The following is a 9,418-nucleotide window of genomic DNA, read 5'->3' as shown; positions in this document are numbered from 1 at the left end:
AAAAAAAAAAAAAAAAAAAAAAAAAAAAAAAAAGGCTTAAGATGGCTCTCAAACCCCACAAGACCTCCTTAACCTGGCCTCCAAGGTGTTCCATAACAGGGATAAACAAAGTAAAACAGACAAGGCCCAGAGAGATCGTGCTAAGTACCAGCTTCTAGCAGCCATTCACCAACCTAAACAGCCTGGCTATGGCACCCAGGGGCACAAAAGACCCCATAGCAGTTCACCTCTGAGGGCATGTTTCAAGTGCGGCAAGGAAAGCCATTAGGTGTGGGCATGTCCCAATCCACAGGCGCCAAAGAGCCCTTGCCCCATCTGCCAGCAGACAGGCCACTGGAAATCTGACTGTCCTCTCAACAGGCAGACAGAAAAGCCTGTACCTCCAACCCGCAACCCCGTCACCAAGACAAAAGGTGAAGAATCGCTTGTACTCCCGGAGCTTCTAGGCTCAGCCCCTGAAGACTGATGGGGTCCAGAGCCCCTGGCCCCACCCACCATCACTGTATCAGAGCCCACCGTAACTCTGTTAGTAGCGGGTAAGCCAATCTCTTTTCTAATCAATACCAAGGCCACCTACTCGGCTTTACCTCAATTATCAGGACCAACTCGTCCCTCCCAGGTCTCAGCTGCGGAGGCTGACGGACTCATCCCACGTCCACAGGCCACCAGACCCCTTACTTGTTCCTTATTTAATGCCATTTTCTCACACTCTTTCCTTATCATGCCTCGCTGTCCTACCCCCATTCTAGGCAGGAACCCCCAGCACTAATGGTCCCCTTATTTACCAACTCCACCAAGCCGCACACCTCCCAGCTAAGGCAGGAGTTATACACTGCCAAGGACACCAAACAGGATCAGGGAAAATCTCAAAAAGGAACAGCAAAGCCAACAAGGCAGCAAAAGAAGCCTCCTTTTCTCCTACCCCCCTCCGCCTCATCATTCCCACAATCCAACCCCAGTATTCTCCCACTGGAAAACAAGTGAGCCTCCTTCCAAGGGAACTGGATAGTCAGAAGTCAAAAACTCATCCTCCCTCAAGAACAAACCAAGGAAATTCTGACATCTCTTCACCAGTCCTTTCATTTAGGTGCATGCCCCCTTACCTTCTCCTTTACTTCTAGTCCCCCACCAACTTACCACACAAAAAACATAATGCCAAACTGTCATGTATGCTCCATCACTTCCTCTCAAGGGACCCTCCACCCTCCTCCCATCCCCACACACCAGCTAAGAGGATCAGTCCCGGGAGAAGACTGGCAAGTAGACCTCACCCACAGGCCTCCTGTCAAAAAAACTAAGTTTCTTCTTACCCTATAGACACCTTCTCTGGGTAGGTGGAAGTGTTCCCACCTCCTCAGAAAAGGCTGCAGCAGTCTCTCAAATTCTTTGAACAGAAATCATCCCTAGATTGGGTCTCCCGCGGTCCATACATCAGACAATGGCCCTAGCTTCATCTCCCAAATCACCCAACAAGGCTCTCAGTCCCTCGGCGTCCAGCGGCGCCTGCATATCCCATACCGACCCCAGTCATCTGGAAAAGTCGAAAGGGCAAATGGGATCCTTAAAACTCAGTTAACCAAACTCACTCTCGAAGTCCAAAAGCCCTGCACCTCCCTTCTGCCCACAGCTGTAGCCCACATCAGAGCCAGCCTAAAAGCACCCTCCTTCCTCAGCCCATTTGAGTTAATGTATGGACGCCCTTTCCTCTTACAAAACAGGCCCCTCCCAACTCTCAACTAGGAGAATATCTCCCAACACTCTCCCTCATCCAACACCTCCTCCATGAACACACCGACTAGACCCTCCCAAGGCCTCACGAAGGCCCTGTTAACCAGGCTCTACTCCCAGGAGAATACGTTTTTCTAAAAACCCTTAATCCCACAAGCCTTAAACCAAAATGGAAGGCCCCTTCCAGATTCTCCTCACTACCTCCATGGTGGTCAGACTCTCAGGACATACTTCTTGGTATCATCTCTCCAGGTTAAAACGGGCCCCCGAGGCCCCCACTGGTCCGTCTATTCCTTCCCTGCCAACCACTTGTCAATACTCCAGCGTCATTCTCGGGCCGACCAGATTCTTCCTCACATCCATTCCAGCGGGACTCCCACCAGACAATTAGGCAAAATTACCCCCTCTCTATTTGTTCCTGCTCCTTTCTTACAAATCAAGTGTTATAACACCTTTAAATGAAAATTGCTTACTAGGATGATCAGTGTATTTGTAAAAGGAAAAAAAGAAAAAAAAAAAAGAAAATTGCTTACTACACCCTCCTTCTGGGAACTGCCTCCCTCACTCTCTTGTTTGCAGGAGGTTTATATGCTGTGGCCCCTCAAGGTGAACAGCAAACAGAGAGCCTTCATTGCCATATTTTTTTGCCTAATCATTGCACTAATAGCAGGAATAATATTCGCTGGTAAATAACTACCCCCTCTTTTTTTTAATGTCCTGTCTCTGTTCTTCTTGTCGTTTCACTCTCTTCTTCACTGTCTCACGGAGGACATGATATCGTTCTTCCCTAGAGAAACTGCTCTCTCCTCATTTCTAGATTGGATAACTGACCTTACCTTCCAAGGCACCCTGTGCAACTTCACTCCAGATAAAGTCCAATTTTTAACCTTCCTCCTTACCCTTTGCTTATTTGCTATTCCTACCCCCCCTCACCAACACCTACCCCATTCCCTTACCACGCTACCTTCACCACACTCTCAACTCAACTCAGTTCCAACTGAACCAGTTTAACCCAGCTGTGGCAAGCAACTGTTGGCTGTGCCTGTCTGCCTCGCACACTGCCGACACTGCCATCCCAGTCCCCACCCAAGACTGGATCCATACCAGAGTAACCTATCACCCCCACTTTCAATCAGGAGCCTTTTCAATATGATTTACAGCAACTAATACAACTCTCTGAATCCTTCACAGAGAATATAACAAACCTCAATCTCCCACTGGACAAGCAGTTCTGTTATTACGCCCATGTCTCACCTCCCTTACTCCCTGTATGAATCAGACTCAGCCCCTACTAAACCCCATCACCACACAAACAGCTCTGCTCTCTCTGGCCCCACAGTGCTTTCAATGCCATTCCCCCACTGGCCACCACCTAGGCCACCTGCCACCCAAGGGTGTAACTTCACCTTACAACTCAAACCCTCCACGGATCACACCAACAAAAACATATTCAAAACTACTCTCCACTTTTCAAGCCCCCCAGAACTCAACATCACCCTACTCCTTAATACGAGGCCAGGCTTCTGCAATGGCAGACACCTTCCCTGCTTAAATCTCCATCCCTGGCTGCCCTCCTGGAAAACCGAGTCACCTGAAACTCAGGATTGTCCCCTCCGCCCATTCCTTGCCAATAAGTCCTCTCACTGGATGCTGGCAGACACCAGACGCTTCTTACTACACTGGGAAAATAAAGCCTCACAGGCACCCAAACCCCTCACAATGCAGCCCTGCAACCCCTCACCGCAGCCGCACTCACAGAACTTTAGAAGCATGGCTCCTAAAGAACAACGAATTTTCATGTCTTTTCAACTTGCACAACCAATTCTGTCTGCCAAGCCAAGGTGTCTTCTTTTTGTGAGGCCTCCTCACTAATTGGACTGGCACCTGCACCCTGGTATTCCTCAGCCTGAAAATTAGTATAGCCCCAGGTAACTAATCCTCACGCCTCCCGGTCAACGCTCCTATCCCGCACCGCCGGGCAGTGCGGCTCTTACCTCTGCTTGTGGGACTAGGAATAGCTACAGGAACCGCGGGCGTTGCAACAGGAACTGCCGGGCTTTCCAGCTCTCTCTCCACTATTGCTCCCTCTCCAAAGACCTTACACACAGTATAGAGGACATGGGCAAGTTCATTTCTACCCTCTAAACAAAAATAGATTCACTGGCTGCATTTGTCCTCCAGAACCGCAGAGGCCTCGATCTACTTACCACCGAAAAAGGAGGTCTCTGCGTCTTCCTAGACGAGCAATGTTGTTTCTATCTCAGTCAACCCAGAATAGTACAAGATGCAGTCAAAAGAGTCAAAGACCGAGCCCCCCCCCCCCATACACAAAAAAAATTCTTCTGCCTGGCCCTCCTGGCCTGGCTGGTCTCTCAGCTCCTGGGCCCCTTTGCTGCTCCCCTTCCTTGGCCCGGCTATAACTCTCCTCCTCTTGGTCTTTGGCCCTTGTCTCTTACACATTTTCACTCAGTTTTTGCAGAATCAATTACAAGCCTTTACCCGTGGCACAATATAAGACATGATGGTGTTCCAGGACCACCAACTTGCAAGCCAGCCTCACCCCAGCCAGCTCCCTACTCAGCATGAAGCAGCTAGAAACGAATGGTGACCCTTCTCCCTTTCTTTTACATATATAACAAAAGGCTGGAATGTTAGGGTCACAGTAAGGCAAGCCCCGTTCTCCCCTGCTAAGCTGAGCTCACAGCAAAAACAGCCTCCAGCCCAGCAAACAGAGCACCTGGGTTCCAGGATGTGGTTGCACCTGGCTCTGGAACCCAGTATGGTGACCCAGTTAAGCAGAATGTTAGCGCCTAAGAACCAAGATGTGGTTTGTCTTAGAATAGCACCCGGCTACCTGCAAACCCCCTATATGACCCCCATAGTCTGTAAGCCAGGCGGCTGTCTTCACTGCCTGTGGTGAGGCAGCCAGCCTGGCTGGTTGAAATAAACTTGCTAAACCTGACCCTGGGTCTGCCTCTCCATCCTTTCAGTCAACCTTACAATGTTCCCACCAAGACATTCTACACAATTTTCAATTTCTTCATATCCTTGCCAACACTTGTTATTTTCTGTGTGTTTTTTTTAATAGACATTCTAGTTGATGTGAAGTAGTACCTCATTGTGGTTTTATTTTCATTTACTTCATGACTAATGATGTTAAGCATTTTTTCATGTCCTTGTTGGCCATTTGTGTATCTTCTCTGCAGAAATATCTATTTAAGTTCTTTGCTCTTTTTTTTTTTTTTTTTTTTTTTTTTTTAGACAGGGTCTCACTCTGTGGCCCATGCTGGATTGCACAATCATGACCCACTGCAGCCTTGACCTCCCTGGGCCCAGGTGATTCTCCTACCTCAGTCTCCCGTAGGCACACGCCATCACACCCAGCTATTTTTTGTTATTTTTTGTAGAGAAAAGGTTTTGCCATGTTGCTCAGGCTTAGAAGGCTTTCAAGCACAAAATACATTACATTAGGATAATGTCTGGGGGTAGAAATAGAAGTATGAAAATATGAATTCAGAAGAGATAGAACAATGTGAAATTTCTGTTAAGATTACAGTCATGTACTTTAAAAATGAATCATGGGCCTGGTGCAGTGGCTCATGCCTGTAATCCAACACTTTGGGAGCCTGAGGCGACTCATCACTAGAGGTCAGGAGTTCAAGACCAGCCTGGCCAACATGGCGAAACCCTGCTTCTACTAAAAACACAAAAATTAGCCGGGTGTGGTGGCGTGTGCCTGTAATCCCAGCTACCTGGGAGGCTGAGGCAGGAGAATCTCTTGAACCTGGAAGGCAGGGGTTGTGGTGAGCCAAGACTGTGCCACTGTACTCCAGCCTGTGCGACAGAGCAAGGCTCTGTCTCAAAATAAATAAATAAAAAATAAAAATAAAAATAAAATGAATCATAAAGGGTATGGTTAAAAAGTAAAATGACACAATTTTTTGAAAAGATCCATGTTTACAACACACTGGACATGGCATCCTTTTGCAACTAAACATTTGGGGAAAGTTTTACAGTACATAGTTTGCAACATTCTTTTAACATGAACAAAAGGGTTTGAAGATTAAATGCTTCTCAAAATCAACATGTACATGAATTATCTGGAGATTTATTTTAATTCAGAGTCTGAATCAGCAGGTCTGGGTGGGACCTGAGATTCTGCCTTCCTTCCTCTCTCCTTCCTTCCTTCCTTCCTTCCTTCCTTCCTTCCTTCCTTCCTTCCTTCCTTCCCTCCTCCCTCCCTCCCTCCCTTCCTTCCCTCTTTCTTTCCCTCCTCCCTCCCTTCCTCCCTCCCTTCCTTCCTTCCTTCTCTCTCTCTCTCTCCCTTCCTTCCTTCCTCCCTCCCTCCCTCCCTCCCTCCCTCCCTCCCTCCCTTCCTTCCTTCCTTCCTTCTTTCTTTTCTTTCTTCTCTTTCTTCTCTTTCTTCTGACACAGTCAGTTTCGCTCTGTTGCCCAGGCTGGAGTACAGTGGCATGATCTCAACACACTGCAGCCTCTGCCTTCCAGGTTCAGGCAATTCTTCTGCCTCAGCCTCCCAGGTAGCTGACACTACAGGCACGCACCACCATGCCCATCTCGTTTTTGTATTTTTACTAGAGATGGGGTTTCACCATCTTGGCCTGAAACTGGTCTGAAACGCCTGACCTCAGGTGATTCGCCTACTTCTGCCTCCCAAAATGCTGGGATTACAGGCATGAGCCACTATGCCTCGCCTTTTTTTTTTTTTTTTTTTTTCCAATTTGAGACTGGGGTCTCACTATGTTGCCAAACGTGGTCTCGAACTACTGGGCTTAAGCGATTCACCTGATGAAGTCTCCTAAAGTGCTGGGATTACAGGCGTAAGCCACCATTCCCGGCCAGATTCTGCATTTCTACAAGCTCCCACTGATGCTGCAGATCTGTGGACCACAGTTTGAATAGCAAGCATCCATATATTCCTAAGAGTGGAGTTGCTGGATGTTGAGGTCTGCACCTGCTTAGCTCTCCTGCTAATACCAAACTATTTTCTGAAGCAGCTGTACACCAGCCATGAGACTGTTGCCTCTTGGGGAAAAAGGTCTCGAAAGGCTTCAAATCGAATGCACACTCTTCAGTGCTCATCTCACTTGAGCTTTCTGCAGTCTGTGACATATTTGACCATACTGTTTGATCCACTGCTTTTCCCCTGGTTTCTATGACACACACCCCTGTATCCAGGCTCCCTTCCTGTAATTTCAGTCTGCTCTGTAAACCTTCACTTTTTTCCTTTGTTGACCTTTTACTGTTGATCTCTTTGGCCTTCTTGGTCTTTATCTCATTCTTTCTGGGTGGTACCATGTGCTCTTTAGAGACTGGTTACCAGGCCGGGTGAGGTGGCTCATGCATGCAATCTCAGCACTTAGACTGAGGTGGGCAGATTACCTGAAGTCAAGAGTTCAAGACCAGCCTGGCCAACATGGTGCAACCCTGTCTCTACTAAAAATACAAAAAATTAGCCAGGCGTGGTGTGTGTTCATGTAATCCCAGCGACTTGGGAGGCTGAGGCAGGAAAATCACTTGAACCCAGGAGGCGGAGGCTGCAGTGAGCTGAGATCGCACCACTACACTCCAGCCTGCATTACAGAACAAGGCTCTATCTCAAAAAAGAAACAAAAGAAAGAGACAGAGAGAGATTGGTTACCACATTGATGACTCTGTGATGGTTACGTGTCAGGCCAAGCACAGTGGCTCACGCCTGTAATCACAGCACTTTGGGAGGCCAAGGTAAGAGGATTACTTTAGCCCAGGAGTTCAAGACCACCCTGAGCTACATAGTGAAAACACTGTTTCTACAAAAAAATAAATAAATAAATAAATTATATGTCAACTTGGCAAGGCTATGGTACACAGTTGTCAAATGTATATATGTATGTATGTATGTATTTTTTATCTTAATGAGATAGATTCTCACTATGTTCTCCAGGCTAGACTCGAACTCCCAGCCTCAAGTGATCCTCCTGCCTCAGCCTCCTGAGAAGCTGGGACTACAAGCGTGCCACCAAGCCTGACTGTAGTCTGAATACTTTGGTGAAGGCATTTTGTAGATAACATTGGCATCCTGGCTGGGCACAGTGGCTCATGTCTGTAATCCCAGCACTTTGGGAGGCCGAGGTGGGCAGATCACTGGAGATCAGGAATTCACAACCAGCCTGGCCAACATGGTAAACCCCTGTCTCTACTAAAAATACAAAAATTAGTCAGGCATGATGGCAGGCGCCTATAATCCCAACTACTTGGGAGGCTGAGGCACAAGAATCATTTGAACCCAGGAGGCGGAGGTTGCAGTTAGCCAACACCATCTCATTGCACTCCAGCCTGGGCAACAAGAGCAAAACTCCATCTCAAAAAAACAAAACAAAACAAAAGCAATGACATCTATACTCAGTTGATGTTGAGTAAAGACGATTACTTTTTTTTTCTTTTGAGACGGAGTCTCGCTCTGTTGCCAGGCTGGAGTGCAGTGGTGCAATCTTGGCTCACTACGAACTCCAACTCCCTAGTTCAAGGGAATCTCCTGCCTCAGTCTCCTGAGTAGCTGGGATTACAGGTGTGCACCACCATGCCTAGCTAATTTTTGTATTTTTAGTAGAGATGGGGTTTCACCATGTGGGCCAGAATGGTCTTGATCTCCTGAACTTGTGATCTGCCTACCTCGGTCTCCCAAAGTGTGGGGATTGTAGGCGAGATCCACTGTGCCCAGCCAGAAGATTACTCTTGATAATGTGGCCTGAAGAGCAAAGACAGGTTTCCCAGAGAAGGAATTCTGCCTCAAGACTGTCACATAGAAATCCTGCATGAGTTTCCAGCCTGCTGGCCTGCTGTTTGAATTTTGGACTTGACTTGCCTCCACAACTGCATGAGCCGGTCCTTAAAATCAATCTCGTTGTGTGCATGTATCCTGTTGGTTCTGTTTCTCTGGACAATCCTGACTGATGCAGACTCCCACATTCTACACCCAGCCAGAGCTGTCTCCTGTTTCCAGTCCGGAATTCTCGTCTTCTCCAGGTGTTCTAAAGGTACTTAAGATGTGGTATGTCCTGGACAGAATTTGTTCTTTTTCTCTTCAAACTTGTTTCTCTTCCTACAGTCACAAGTAGCGGTGCCACCATCAATCCTATCACTCAAGCTAAACACTTGAGATTCAACATAGACTCCTTTCCCCCTTCAACCCTCCTATATACTTGGCCAGCAAATCCTTTACCCATCAATATAATAAACATATGAGTACATTATGTGCCAATACTGAGCTAGGGCTGGTGGCAAAAGGAGAGTAAGACACATTTCTGGCTGGGCATGGTGGCTCATGCCTGTAATCCCAGCACTTTGGGAGGCCAAGGCAGGCGGATCACCTGAGGTTGGGAGTTCGAGACCAGCCTGGCTGGTCAACATGGTGAAACCCCATCTCTACTTAAAAAAAAAAAGACACATTTCCTTCCCTCAAGAAGACTATAGTTAATGAACAAGCAATCATGGTGCAATGTGATAAGACACCCGGTGTTCCGAGGGTCCAGAGGAGGGCTCAGGGGCCCCGTGGTCACGCCTCAGCGTTGGTCCTGGCTTACCCCTTCCCATTTCTGTGCTTGCTTTTAGCCCCTGGTGTCTTGCCAGGACTCTAAATGTCTCTTAACTGGTCTTCCAGCCCCTACATACTGATTCCAGAATAATATTTCTG

At 47.6% G+C, this 9,418-nt stretch overlaps 1 protein-coding gene across 1 annotated transcript in view; it reads right to left on the bottom strand.

Moving 5' to 3' along the window:
* Positions 1–1,585, bottom strand: part of ZBTB12 (zinc finger and BTB domain containing 12) — a 15,697-nt gene extending 14,112 nt beyond the window's left edge. The window contains exon 1 of the mRNA XM_037736310.1: positions 1,311–1,585. The gene's annotated coding sequence lies outside the window, so the exon portion shown is untranslated. The remainder of the gene's footprint in view (positions 1–1,310) is intronic.
* Positions 1,586–9,418: the final 7,833 nt, after the last annotated feature.

Source organism: Cebus imitator, unplaced genomic scaffold, assembly GCF_001604975.1.
Source record: "Cebus imitator isolate Cc_AM_T3 unplaced genomic scaffold, Cebus_imitator-1.0 Scaffold24, whole genome shotgun sequence".
Classification (NCBI taxonomy): Eukaryota; Metazoa; Chordata; class Mammalia; order Primates; family Cebidae; genus Cebus; species Cebus imitator.
Note: the sequence above shows the minus strand (reverse complement) of the source record. Positions and strands in the feature narration are given on the sequence as shown.